The sequence below is a fragment of the Python bivittatus genome, unplaced genomic scaffold, assembly GCF_059951505.1.
Source record: "Python bivittatus isolate LINGU-HERP-01145 unplaced genomic scaffold, Pbiv_v1 ctg000120_np1212, whole genome shotgun sequence".
NCBI classification, from domain to species: Eukaryota; Metazoa; Chordata; class Lepidosauria; order Squamata; family Pythonidae; genus Python; species Python bivittatus.
This window is the reverse complement of record NW_028277037.1, coordinates 3382735-3397685: the sequence shown is the minus strand read 5'-3', so window position 1 is coordinate 3397685 and position 14951 is coordinate 3382735.

The following is a 14951-nucleotide window of genomic DNA, read 5'->3' as shown; positions in this document are numbered from 1 at the left end:
AACCCTACTGGACTTCAGGGAGTGGGGCCAACTTGATTGGAATTCCCACCTGGAGGGGTGTAATGTATATTTGTGATCCCGAACACCTATTAATTTTTGTTGTTCTGAACCATACTGGTTTGGTGCTGTTTACCTGTTTTTGTCGATTGTATGCCACCCCGAGTTAGAACAGTTTGAGTTGGGCAGCCATATAAATTTCTTAAATACATTAATAGCAGAAAAAGATTCCATAATACCTTTCGGTTTCTCAAGCAAGAACACCGAACTTGGTGCATGTTGCTATCACTGTTACTGATTCAGATTAATGGGATAGTTGGCAAAGTTGTGTTAGACTTCTCCCTTGTGGGTCATGTGCATGGTTTTCATGAGAGAAGTTAGCTTTATCAAAGGCTTCTATTAATAATTGATAGACATGATATACTTATTTGGAAGGTTACAACTATCATGAACTAAAGGGCTGTTTTGGCTCTCATCCCACAGATCTGATAAGAGGCAACTGCCAAGGGGCCTCTTCCAGGGACATGGACAGGCATTATCCATAAAACCATAATTATTGATATTGGTTACTGTACTCCCTATTCCCTGGCTTTGCTTTCATTTTTGTAAATCAACTTATAGCTGTTAATGAATGGAGAGAAAAGCTTTGATTTCATCTAAGATGCTTAGTAAGTTCTTCAAAACTGTCGGGATCCTTATTAAGAATTTAGTTGGTCAAGAAGAGGGACGAAAGTGAATATAATGGAATGCATGTCTATGTAAAGACATTTCTTGTATATAAAACAATGTCAAGGAGGAGGATGACATATGCTCCCTCCTGAAGAAGCCATCACTAGACCCAACCATGCTGGACAATTTTCATCCAGTATCCAATCTTCCCTTTTTAGGGAAGGTTGTTAAGAAGGTGATCATGCAGCAGCTCCAGAGGATCCTGAATTAAGTGGATTATCTGGACCTCTTTCAGTCAGGATTCAGGCCTGGACATGGGACAGAAATGTCATTGGTCATGCTTTTAGATGACTTCTAGCAGGAGCATGATGGGGTTAGTGCATCCACATTTGCTCTACTTGCTCTCACAGCGCCCTTCAATACCATGATATCCTTCTGTGCTGGCTGCGAGGGTAGAAGGTCAGCAGCACTGTATTGTGCTGGTTCTCCTTCCTTCATGGCTGGTTCCAGTTAGTGTTGATCAGGAGTGAGATGTCCCGCCCTCAGCCTCTACACTGTGGGGTGCCAAAGGATCCCATGTTTTCTCCGCTCCTGTTTAACATCTACATGAAACCACTGGGTAAGGTCATCTGTAGCCAAGGGGTGAGATGTCACCAGTATGTTGATGATACCCAGCTTTATATATCTGCTCCTGGTAAAGTAAGCAATGCTGTTGATGTTCTGTCCTGGTGCCTGGAGGCTGTGGAGCTTTGGACAGGGAGCAAGAGACTTCAACTCAACCCTGGCAAGACTGACCAGGATCTGGGAATTTATCATCTTTAGTTCTGGATCAGAACTGGCACTGCCCCAGACCCAGTGTGCAATCTGGGGGTCCTTGTGGACTCACAACTCCTACTTGAAGAGAAGGTGGCAGTTGTGGTTAGGAGGGCTTTTGCACAACTTCAGGTTGTGTGCCAGTTGTGCCCATTCCTGGACCGGGAGGCCCTGTGCTCAGTCACTCCCACCCTGGTTACCTCCTGTATGGATTACTGTAATGCATTCTGCACGAGGCTGCCCTTGAAGAGCATCTGGAAGCTTCAGCTGGTGCAAAATGTGGCAGCATGGGCAGTTATGTGTGCACCTAGATCAGCACACATTATACCTCTGCTCCTCAAGCTGCATTGTCTACCAGTTTGCTTCTGGATTCAATTCAAGGTGCTGGTGATGACCTATAAAGTCCTACATGGCATGGAACCAGGGTATTTGAGGGACTGCCTCACCCCAATCACATCTACCCATTCCATCAGATCCAGCAGAAAGGGCATGTTGGGATCCCATCTACAAAGGAATGTCATCTGACAGGACCCAAGAGGAGAGCCTTTTCTGCCATTGTACCTGCCCTATGGAACATCATCCCCCTGCAGTGAGACTGGCCCCAACCTTGCTGACCTTCTGGGAGAGCTTTGTCATCTGGCCTGAGGATCCGGTGGCATTGGTGGAGAGCCTGATAAGTGGTTGTACTTTTAGGAAAATTAATGGTGCTCCCCCGCTGATGTTTTTATGCTTTTACTGTAATAGTTTTATTGTTTTTTAATGTTTTTAATGATCCTTGTGGTTTTATAAATGATATAAATACATATTATGGCACCTTCATCTTCATTTCTAGTTCTCTATGTGAAGCAAATGACCCTTGAATCTAGAGATGTCTTAAACTGTTCTCAGGAGAAGAAATAAACCATTTTAATTTTTAAAATATTAATCTAATTTTGTCAACAGAATGTCAGCTGTAAAACTAAAGGAGCATTAGACATTTTTGAAATGTGGACATTTTTTAATATTATAACTTTAGAAAGAGAATTCCAGAAGCTAAAATGTATTTAATAAACAGATAAATTGTTATGGGCTAAGCAATATTCTTTACCCATATTCTAAGATCATTTGAAATACTCTACTCTACTTAGAGCAGAAAATGGTTGCTTTCAAGCATCCCTATCAAAAAAGCAGTGATTATTTTAGAATAATGCTTACACATTTGCTATAAATGGAGCAGGTATATGCATATTAGTGATCTGCAGGACTTTGGAAATAATTTGGAAAAGGTGCTTTGAACCATGTGGGACCATGATCACAGCTCCAATGTTAAATCTTTAAAGCAGCCACTTCTTTTTCCAGTAAGTGCAGAGGGCAGTTCCATCCCCTGGGCAAAGATGCAGCTGTGTTAAAGAGCTGTAGACAGATGGTTGCATTTGTGGTCCTCTCCACTCTGAAGCATCTTTTTGAGGACCTGAATCTGTAGCATTGCACAGCCCTAAGATGCATGTGGTAGGTAAGTAGGTAGGTAAGTAGGTAGGTAGGTAGGTAGACTTAAACAGTTGGTCCTGCCTACAGGTAAGACTTGATCAATGTCCAGGGCTTTCTACATATTTGTACTAGAAAGCAAGAAGTAACTATAAGCAAAGTCAGTAATAATGTGAGAAGGATCAGTGGCACACGTACATTAAGGAAAGGCAAATAATATAGCCCTGTGGATAGACTGCCAATTCAACAGATTTCTATTACTTTGTGAAGCAGATTCTTCTGGTTTGTTCTAGACCCTGTGCTAATCATAACTATTCATCCCACTGCTCAAACCGTTCTCGTCTTCTATCGTCCCGGTCTGTAGAATGGAAAAGAAAACATCAAATTGTATATATCCGTATTGATACACAGTTTACAACCCCCTGGTTCTACCTCCTCTGTTATGTAAGACAATTAAGAGGTTGTGATTAGAATGTGTGTTTCAGTTAGTTAAAATATTTTTAATTTGATTTTTTTCCCCCCAGAACTGAAGGGTCCCACTTTGGTGATCCCATTTTAAACTCAGAACAGGCTGTTTTGTCTTTCCAAAGCTTCCAATTAGTTCAGAGCAACAGCTTGGACTCAAATATTTTTGCGTGCTTCTCCTTAAAATATCTTGTCATTTGTATGGAATCAAATATTCTTGGTAATATAATTAGAGTAGAACATAATTATGAGAAGGTAATGGGTTCGTAGATATATATAATTTTAAAGACTGAAGTTTAAAGTTTTGATAAATGTTTATGAACATGATCTTTTTTTAAATAAGCTTTTAAATGGCTGGGGAATTCTGGGAGTTGAAGTCCACACATCTTAAAGTTGCCAAGGTTGAGAAACACTGCGTTAGAATATTAATTTTAATGCCAGGTTTAAAATAAGGTATCTACACAATAAAGTCTTATTCATATTGAGTTCGACACCAGCTAACTTCATAGACACTCTCCTTGGTTCTTAGTTTTCTGGGCAGTATTACAGAAGTGGTTTGGTGGAATTTCCCAGTCTGTCCTTGAATGGAGATCTCCCATGCAAGTTTTCTAACTAAGTCCAACTTTCTTCTCCCTCTGGAGAATAACCATATTCAAAAAGCTGCTGCCATCCCACTGAGCAAGGTGAATTTGCTCTTTTATATATATATATATATATATATATATATATATATATATAAGAGCAAATCTGAACAGTACTGGAAGAACATATGGGAGAAAGAGAAGACACATAACACCAATGCAAAGTGGCTGCAGGACCTGAAAGCAGACCACAGCAATCTCCCAGAACAGGAACCAGTCACCATCACAATAGCAGACATCCAGCAGCGGGTCAAGAACATGAAGAGCTGGACAGCACCTGGCTGTCCAGACATGATCCACACCTACTGGCTAAAGAAACTAACAGCAGTGCATGAACGCCTAGCAGTACAGATGAACCAGCTGTTAGCAGCAGGCTCCCACCCAGACTGGCTAACACAATGAAGGACAGTGCTGATCATGAAAGACCCTCACAAGGGAACAGCACCATCCAACTACTGGCCAATAACCTGCCTCCCCACCACATGGAAAGTTCTATCAGGCATCCTAGCTGCCAAGCTACAAGACCATGTGGGCCAGTACATGAGCACAGCTCAGAAGGACATTGGGAACAACACCAGAGGCTCAAAGCACTAGTTGCTCATAGATAGAGCAGTCGCCCGAGACTCAAGGTCTAGGCAGACCAATCGGAGCACAGCTTGGATTGACTACAGGAAAGCCTATGATTTAATGCCATACACATGGATCTGTGAATGCCTGGCGTTATACAAAGTCAACAGGACACTAAGGACCTTCCTCAAGAACTCAATGGGACTGTGGAAGGCAACACTGGAAGTCAACTCAAGACAGCTCACACAAGTGGCCATCAAATGCAGCATATATCAAGGTGATGCACTGTCCCCACTGCTGTTCTGCATAGGCTTAAACCCCCTCAGCCAGATAATCACAAGGTCTGGATATGGGTACAAGTTCAAGAGTGGAATCACCATCAGCCACCTCCTCTACATGGATGACATCAAGTTGTATGCTAAGAGTGAACAAGACATCGACTCACTGATCCATCTGACACAGATCTACAGTGAGGACATTAGGATGTCATTCGGACTGGAGAAATGAGGCAGGATGATAGTAAAGAGAGGGAAGGTAGTTAAGACCGATGGAGTGGAACTACCAGTGGGCCACATAGCAGACATAGAGACCAGCTATAAATACCTTGGTATCCCACAGTTGGTATTCCCACATGGGAACCATGATGAGGAGGCAAGGAAAACACCAACATCCAAGTACCACCAAAGGATAAGACAGGTCCTGAAGAGCCAGCTCAATGGGAAGAACAAGATCCACCCCATCAACACATATACCCTGCCAGTCATAAGATACCCTGCCGGTATAGTGAGCTGGCCAAAGGAGGACATGGAGGCTGCTGATGTGAAGACCCAGAAGCTCTTCACAATGTACAGAGGTTTCCACCCCAAGTCCAACACCCAGAGATTGTACACCAGCTGCAAAGAGGGTGGGTGGGGTCTGATGAGTGTCAAAGCCACTGTCCTGGATGAAACCTGGAGCATGTAGGAGTACATCAGTAAGATGGCACCCAAAGATGAGATGCTGAGAGAATGCCTGAGGCAGCTGCAAACATGGGAGGAAGTCCAAGTGGAGGAAGTACCACAGCAAGACAAGCCCCTGCATGGGATGTACCATCAACAGATAGCTGAGGTGGCTGACATTGGGAAATCCTATCAGTGGTTGGAAAGGGCTGGACTAAAAGACAGCACTGAGGCACTGATCACAGCAGCACAAGAACAGGCAACAGGCACAAGAACTAAGCACCAGATCCATAGAAGCAGGGGTCTACCACACTAGACAGGACCCAAGGTGAAGATCATGCAAAGAGGCCTCAGAGACAGTCCAACACATAGTGGCAGGGTGTAAGATGCAGGCAGAAACAGCATATACTGAATGGCACAACCAAGTAGCTGGCATTATGTACAGGAACATCTGCACAGTGTATGGGCTAGACCCCCCCAGGTCCAGATGGGAGATTCCACAGAAGGTCGTGGAGAATAACAGGGCTAAGATCTTGTGGGACTAAGCTGGGAGAATGGCTCCAGTAGATCCCAGGAGCAACATCAGAGCTCTCTGTTCAGAAGAGTGCAGTGCTAGGAACAGCTAAGATACTGCACAGAACCCTCAAATTCCCAGACCACCCACAGGGGTGAGAGGGGAATTTTTTTATAGTTAAGATAATGAAATGCAAAAGACAAAGGAAGAACAATAGAACAAGAAACAGCTACTAAGTATGGATAAAAAGCATTGTAGGAAAATGTTCTGATGACAGATTCTCCCCTACCCTTCCATTTGTGCTCCCAACCTCAACTTAAATATTTATACTTCATATTGAACATTAAGAATTGTTACTAGTTTCTATTTAAATCCTTTCATCTGTTATTTTAGATTGGACTAATAACGTTTTTCTAGAAACCATATTCCAAATGTCTAAATTTTCATGCTAGGACATTCATCACTGGAAACTTAGCTCCCCATGCTGGCTGGGGAATTCTGGGAGTTGAAGTCCACACATCTTCAAGCCGCCAAGGTTGAGGAACACTGATCTAGAAACTAATTTTGAAATACCCTTTTAAAAGATTTGTTAAAAGGATCCATTCTTATGGAGAACAAAGCACACGTTTTTCTCTTGCTATTTCACAAAAATATCAGTCCTCTTAGAACAATGTTAGGAATTCCAAACAGCAACAATTGCCTGATAATTTCTTCCTATTTCTGTGTTCCTTTTCTATCCAGTCTTTATGTGGTTGAAAATAATGAGGCCACACTGATCAAATCAACATGATTGCCTCAGTTAGGAAAACATGTCCTTTTGTTTGTGTTTCAAAAGACTAAATTAAATAAATTGGTTATTCTTTTAAACCAGTATCATGCCCTAATCAGAATGGAATCTTTAAAAAACAAAAACACCACTTAATTTATTTCCAAGCCACAGTGAGGGGGGCAACCAGTTTAAAATTTGGGGGTGGGAGTTTTGAAAAGCAACGTGGAGATGACATCAGTAGAAAATGCCATGCAAATCTTAACTATCAATCTGGAATATTTTCCACAAAGGGGAGGTGAATTTGAATTAGAGATCCAACACGGCCAAATTACCAAACTGGCTACTGGATTTTGTAGGGCCAGGGCATTAATTGCTTAGAATACTAGACCAAGGAGTTCTTAAGCAACTACAGTAAATATCTGGTCAACTTTCGAGAAGACACTTGAGGATCTGTCAAAGCCTATCCTTCGTTTGAAGGTCCTCTTCAAATGTCTGGTGTAAAGATCAAGAATCTGAGAAGATGCCATAAAGTCACGGAGACTGCAGACAGAGAAAACCTAGTCTCTATTTTCCCCTTTATGATGAAATGTATTTCAGAGATTATTTCTGGATTTCCCCACATGCATATAAAATAGCACATGCAATTTTTATGCAAACACTTGTTGAATTTTATCTTATTTTGGGGTGATGCTTTCACTTTGGGAGGGCTAACTTAAAAGCAGCAAGTAAACAGTATCCTTATAGAAAAGTCCATATTAAATAAGTTTCCCAAGATTTCAACTCTGTTCCCTTTTTGTACACCCCAAATCCTTTCCAAGTTCTTTTCAGAATTCAAGACCTAATTGTGTTCTTTTCATCTGCAGAATAACTCACAACCTGAGACAAGAAGGAGTTTTTTGTATATCTTTTAGCAGTATCATGTGGCTTACATTTTAAGAACCATTAAAAACTAGAAATATAAATTTCATGAAATGGAGACTTCTGAAATTGTATCCAAAAAGTAAAGAAAGATTTCTTTCTTAGCATCACTTTTCTTTCACAAAAGCCTTTCATTCCCATCCACCACCCACCCCAGCTTAGAATTTAGGCTTCAGAAGTATTTGTGAGGCATTTAAGTTAGATTTCTCCTAACCTGGTACCCGCCCAATGTATTAAATTAAAACTCCCATCATCCCCAACCAACACAGTAAATGAAAACTGTAGTCTAACACATGTGGAAAGACCAGCAAATGAGCTGGAAGATGGAAGAAATGTAATGGGCCTCCTCTAATTTAATGGTGCTTCTCAAAATCTTGCAGTTCTAGATGGTGATAGGTCTCCCTAAAGCATCTTAAGATGTATAACTCTGTGGTTTATTACACTTCTGTTCTTACCATCATGGTCTTCTTCAGTGAAGTTCCAGAATTCATTTCCCCGTTCCTCAGAATAGTCCCTTCCTTCTTCAACTTCAGTCCGCGCCAGGCGGGTCTTATCTGTTGAAAAAGGTACATAATATTAGTTGGTGGGCCTGAAGCAAGAAGAAGAAATGTCTCTCATTCTTTGTCCATTCTTATATCTTTTTAAAGCCTTCCATGTCTTTTGCATTTAGCTTCTACATGATATCTCTCTTTCTTGAACCAAGAAAAGATAACTTCGCCCAATGGGCTGTGTGCAAGTACCAAAATGGTTTTGTATCTTAAAACTATACATATTATCTAATGCAGCCCCAGAAGATTATCTCCAGATCTTTGAAAACATGATAGAAGAAATACCTCAATGTAAGGTATCTTCAGGATAAGGGAAAAAAAACAACAACTCTGAAGTTATTAAAAGTTTCTAGTTCTAAAATCAAGTCCAAAGGTCTGGACTGTGTCAGGCTGGTGTGTGAATGGGTTCACTTTGTGTCCAGGGAATCATGTTTAATAAGCAAATACCCAAGAAAAATAAATGACCATCTGAACTTGGGGAGGATGTTTTCACTTTGGAACATTTGTAAATGAGAATGAGGTTTAATTCATTTCACCCCTAAGGAGAATCCTTAGATCCAATCCTTAGATCCTTAGATTCAAATGAGACATCCATTTAGACCAGGCTTTCTCAACTTGGGTTCTGCAAGAGATCATGGTTGAAAACCATAAACACTGTTTTTTTAACTTCACACACTGTGCAACTTGCAGTGGTGAGAATTTTTATGTGCCATGACTCAGTTGCTGGCCTGCTGTTTTGCTCTTGGGGTAAAGGTTGTAAAATATTGGCTAAGCTGGAAGTGAATTGTATCATGACGTGTTCTTATTTGTTGTAATTTTTATGCAGGAGTCCCCTGAGACCTGAAGATTATTTCAAAGGTTCCTCCAGGGTAAAAAGGTTGAGAAAGGCTGGCTTAGACCAACACAGAAACAGAGATAGCGAAGTTTAATTGTTACTCCTTTACCATCTAGAGCAGTGTTTCTCAGCCTTAAGAACTTTAAGATGTGTGGACTTCAACTTCCAGAATTCCCCAGCCAGCATGCTCTTGAGCATGGAATGAAGAAAGGTAGGAGAAACATGATAGAGGTATATAAAACTGTGCATTGCTCATGTGGAGACCAAGCATTTTTCTCCTTCTCTCACTCAAAGCTATCCCTTGAAACTAAATGCAGGAACTCAAAGAAGGGAGTGCTTTTTCACACAGCATGTAGTTAAACTGTGACATTTCCTGCCCAGGATTGTGATAATGTTAACCAATCTGGGTGGTTTTTAAAGGGAACTGGACAGGTTCATGGGAGACCGGGTGCTCAGTAGCTATCGCTATTGACAGCTGTTGCCTCCCTCCTGAATCTTAAGCAGTAGGTCTCCAAGGGTATATGGTGTCCCTAAGCCACCCTGACTGATGGCACCATCTCATTCTAAAAAAGATTTGCTTTTTTAGAATGATTCGCAAGGAGGAGTGGCATTGACGCTCCCTAAGCTTTGGCTCCCAAGGTCAATGCCTACTTGGTCTTAGCCTAAAGCCAGCCCCAAGGTCTCCGATATTATTTCTAGGAGGGTTCTGGTCTGTGACCGTAATAAAGATGATTCTGATTCTGATTTCTAGGAGGTTACCGCGAGAGAGGTCTCCTGCTCTCCAGTCCAAGCTTGCAAATTTCCCAATGGCATCCAGTTGTCACTGTGGGATTCTGAAAGTTGTATCCAGTGACCCGATCTAGCAGAGTTTTCCTTGTGCTGTTTTGATTTATTATGTGTCATCAAGTTGGTGTCGACTCTTAGCATCACATAGATTTTCTCCATGATGATCTGTCCCTAACCCAGTTTTTCAGGTCTTCCAGTGGTGCCCCCATCACACTGCTGACCATTTAGTGCCTTCCAAATAAGTCAGAGCAGATCCCACTGTTGCCAATAGACAACAGACAACATTCACCATCATGCCTTATTCTTCCACAGCAGCTTGCTAATCTCTCCCTGTGGATTTAAAGTAATTCAACAAACACCCCCTTCTTTCAAATTCAAACATACTGATCTGGCAGATGATGCTAATTCCTCTTCCCACGCAGGATGATAGTTAATTTAGGAAAACTACTCCAAACAAGTGAAGTCAAAACATGGAAATAAAATATTCTTGTACGGGTGCCTACTGTATATAGTCTTCCTTTCGTAACTGTTTTGACAATCATTGTTTTCTTTCCCTGTGCCAACCCTTTGCAACAATGGGTACAAATTACACCCTGTTTATTCTAAAATAGTTCAATTCACCAAAACAAGTGCTATAAATTATCATCCTTGGATCCAAGCGTTCCCTAATATCAGAGACAGTAAAAAGAGAAGTTGATTCTACTCTGAAACCCCTCAACATCATTGACCAACAGATAATCCTTTTCAGACTCTTCTGTACAATTTAACAATGTGTTGGGGACGAAAGAAGCATTCAACAGCTTTTCCATAAACATCCCACACACAGTCTCACCATTGATTTCTTCTGTGAAGCGTGCAGATCTTTTCGCTCGCTTCTTTAAAAAGTTTGAAGCATCCAATTCCTGCACAAAGATCTTTTTCTTCAGATCTGGAACCAGAGGAACAAGTGAATCTGACCACTGGTAAGAAATTGGAATTGGACTTAAAACTAAAGAATGTTAAATAATTCCTTGTTTGCTCCTATCTTTTCTCTTTTCCTTTCCCCAGAATAATGGACATTGCACCTCTTCACTTACGTTCTCCATTTGCTGCTGCTTCTGTTGCTTTCACAATGGTATCACTGCCATCTAGAACTAGGTAAGGGGCAAAAAATAAAACACAAATCATTGTTTGTCATTGAGAAAAGAGAAAGAGAAAAGACCTTGAAGATTAATGTTTAAAATTACTACCTCCTCATGACCTTCCTAAAGTATATGCTCATCATCTTTTATAGCTTTCTCAGATAGAAAGCCCTGGATCTTGCGCTTATCTAAAACTCAGATTAAAATGGATCATAAATATCATTCAGCACTTGCAATCTGATGTGATCCAAATGTCTACAAGCTTTCCAGTTCCAGAAAACTGGCTGATTCTGCTATGCATTGAAATAGGACAGGCAGTAACCTAAACTTGAACAAAACTCAGGGTTTTTTTTCTTAAGTCTGGTTGCCAATTATACATACCAATCAGAAACAAAAAAGTCACAAAGCAGAAAAGAAACAGCAGATGTCTCCAGCTCATTTTTCACTGTATTTCAGCTGCACATTAAAGAATGTCACGGTGACCTTAGGAGAGACACTGGTTCCAAACAAGAAAAGAAAAATGAAGTTCTATCGTCCCGCTAGGAAGCAGCACAGAAATGGAAGATCTTCCCTTTAAATGGGAGAGTGAAAAAGTTGGCATTTGAGTTGGCAACTACTGGTCATGCTGGCAGGTCCAAGAAGGCATGGAAGTGTCAACATGGGAAGTACTCCATGTATTGTGTGAGCGTTCTGAGATTTTCAGCGCAAGCACTCTATGCTGGAAGATACGGAGGGGATCAAACAAGAAACACCAGGCTGCCAGCAGGTGTAATGAACAGACGAGACTAGATTTCTACACAAAACCACCTGAAGCCTTCATTGATGGGTCATACCAATAGCTGGTTGCCAAGTTCACATGGTGACACAAGTAATATTTGTTTAGGCAAATGCACTTTTCAGTTGCAGCTGCTAAAAGAATTGCCAGCCAGCCATGCTGGGATCATTGTTGTACATCAAAGATCTTATTATTAGCTAATGCAATATCATCTCCCTCCCTCCCTCCCTCCCTCCCTCCCTTCCTTCCTTCCTTCCTTCCTCCCTCCCTCCCTCCCTCCCTCCCTCCCTCCCTTCCTCCCTTCCTCCCTCCCTCCCTCCCTCCCTCCCTCCCTCCCTCCCTTCCTCCCTTCCTCCCTCCCTCCCTCCCTCCCTCCCTCCCTCCCTCCCTTCCTCCCTCCCTCCCTCCCTCCCTCCCTTCCTTCCTTCCTTCCTTCCTTCCTTCCTTCCTTCCTTCCTCCCTCCCTCCCTCCCTCCCTCCCTTCCTTCCTTCCTCCCTCCCTCCCTCCCTCCCTCCCTTCCTTCCTTCCCCCCTCCCTCCCTCCCTCCCTCCCTCCCTCCCTCCCTTCCTTCCTTCCTTCCTTCCTTCCTTCCTTCCTTCCTTTCTTTCTTTCTTTCTTGGCAGCAGCTAGCTACATAGTCCTGAAAAGCCGTCTATATTTTTATCACCTTCTTCCAACCTTCTCCTGCAGCTAAGCCAAAAGGAAAGGTGGTAGGTACATTTTCTGAATAAATGTCCACTGAAAAACGCAGAGGTAACTTTCAAAGATTGGTAGGTGTACAGTCATCAAAGGGAAGAGAAGGGATTCAGCCAGATGTTAAGCATTGTCTAGGTCCCACTGTCAAAAACTGGACATGGTGACACAACATTTTGTTTTAACAACCTCCCCCACCCCACAGATGTTCCTGTACACAGTGCTTCCAACCACAGGTTTAAAAAGATTTTCCAGCCTTTTCTTCCTTAATGGATATTTTTTAACAGTAAGAAAACTGTTGATAAAAGAAAAATATTAAAGCTGTGGGAAGCAAGAGCTTTTATTTTATTATTTATTATTTATTTATTAAATTTGTATGCCGCCCATCTCCCCCAGTGGGTGACTCTGGGCGGCTCACAGTAAAAGTAAAAGCCACAAATGGTTAAAAAAATAAATACCCCCACTCATTAATTAAAATTAATTAATTAATTAAAAAGTCAGTCTAAAAAGACTACAAACATTCAAGATGACCGGGGGGTGGGGGGCAAGATCAATCACCCCACAAGCCACCTCCACTGGTGCGAGCCCCCATCTGGCCCCCAGGCCTTCTGGCACAGCTAGGATTTCACCTCTTTCCTGAAGGCCATGAGAGTGGGGCACACCGGACCTCGGGAGGCAGATTGTTCCATAGGGCAGGGGCCAGAGCAGAAAAGGCCCTCTGCCTAGACCCCACCAGTCGAAATTCCTTGACTGGTGGGCTCTGCAACATGCCCCTTCTGTTGGACCGAGTGGGGCGGGCTGAAGTAACTGGGGTGAGACGGCTCCTCAGATAACCTGGTCCTGTGCCATGAAGGGCTTTAAAGGTGATGACCAACACCTTGAATTGGACCCGGAAGCAAACAGGCAACCAATGCACCTCACGTAACAGTGGTGTTATATGGCCCCTCAGGGGCATTCAGAACTGTGCGTGCTGCTGCATTCTGCACCAGCTGAAGCTTCCGGATACTCTTCAAGGGTAGCCCCATGTAGAGCGCATTGCAGTAATCCAACCAGGAGGTGACCAGGGCATGAGTGACCTTTTGCCAACTGAATCCCATTACAGTCTTAAAATCTATCCTGCCTTCCAACCTATTCAGGTAAAACACTCTCCATAATTGAAACTGCTTTGCCATGACCCTTCACGTGGAGTCTTTGGAACTTGGAACTTTGAAAAAAAATTGGAGAATTTTTTTCCATTCTGAAGTCTGAGTTTGAAGAAACCTTTGGATTATTACATTTTGTATTGTATTATATTCATTTATTTATGGTCCAAGACCAAGTCACAGAATTTTAAAAATATAGTGGGCCATTAATATATGGATAAGTAACTATATATAGTACATACATATATAAAAAGAAGAAACCCTATAAAGTCAACATTTCATAAAAGGGATGAACCTTTAGATTGGAAGCAGCCAAAGCCGCCTCAACAATCCTCAAGAAAGCCTGACCCACAGAAGATGTAGACCCACCATTGAACTGGCCTACATTTATTTTCTTCTCTTGCTTTAAAAAATCACTCATCCCTCAGTTTCATGCTGCAGGGCTCTGCAGCTGTTGGATGCTCTGATGCAGTTGATGAGTGTGGTCCATTGGCCTTGAAGGTGGAGGGCTCTGGCAAATCTTAAAGTCCTGCTGACCTCGGATGAGAAAGCAGAAATCAGCAGGGAGGAATGTTAGCTTCTCTGTCTTCTAAAAACATCATGTGGCCGGAAATAATTATATTTAAACCTGATCTTGAGCAGGTATGTAGCCTCCTTCTGGATGGGGGACATTACAGCTGGTATGGCTGGTCTGCAAAGAGAGCAGGAAAGGCTTAGAGTTTTTGGTATCTCTTTCCTGCCATCTAGTGGCCTTTCTGATTTTTGCAGTCCAAATACGATAGTCCCAGAGGACATCAAAATAACCTAGGAGGGCTTTTCTGGTCCACCTTCTGACCAATCTTCTGTTCATCTGTTTCCCAGATTGAAACTTTTGGGGGGAATCTCATGTCCGATGACCCCTTTCAATTTTCAAATCATATTTCTAACCTCAGAAGTGTACGGAATGCCAATCAGTCCTATTCTTCTTGGGAATTCAAGGCCATAGGAGTCTCGACTTAGAGGACAATTGGGTACAAGAAATAAACCCTACTGTTCATTTAGATCATGTTCTCATGCTCAGTGCATAAGTTGTATAGAACAGCTGCTTTAATGTCTGTGTTGTGTTTTCTTTTCCATACCCCTATCAGAGACCTCCACCAGGGATAGTCCAAAGAGTCAAAATGGCAGGCAAGGTTTGTTGTACACGTGTTAAAAGAAGCAGGGCTTCAATTGAATAGGGACTGCTGACATCTTGACTTTTTTGACCACCACCCCCTTCCCCAGATGACCATAAAACAAGGCAAAACAATAGGGAA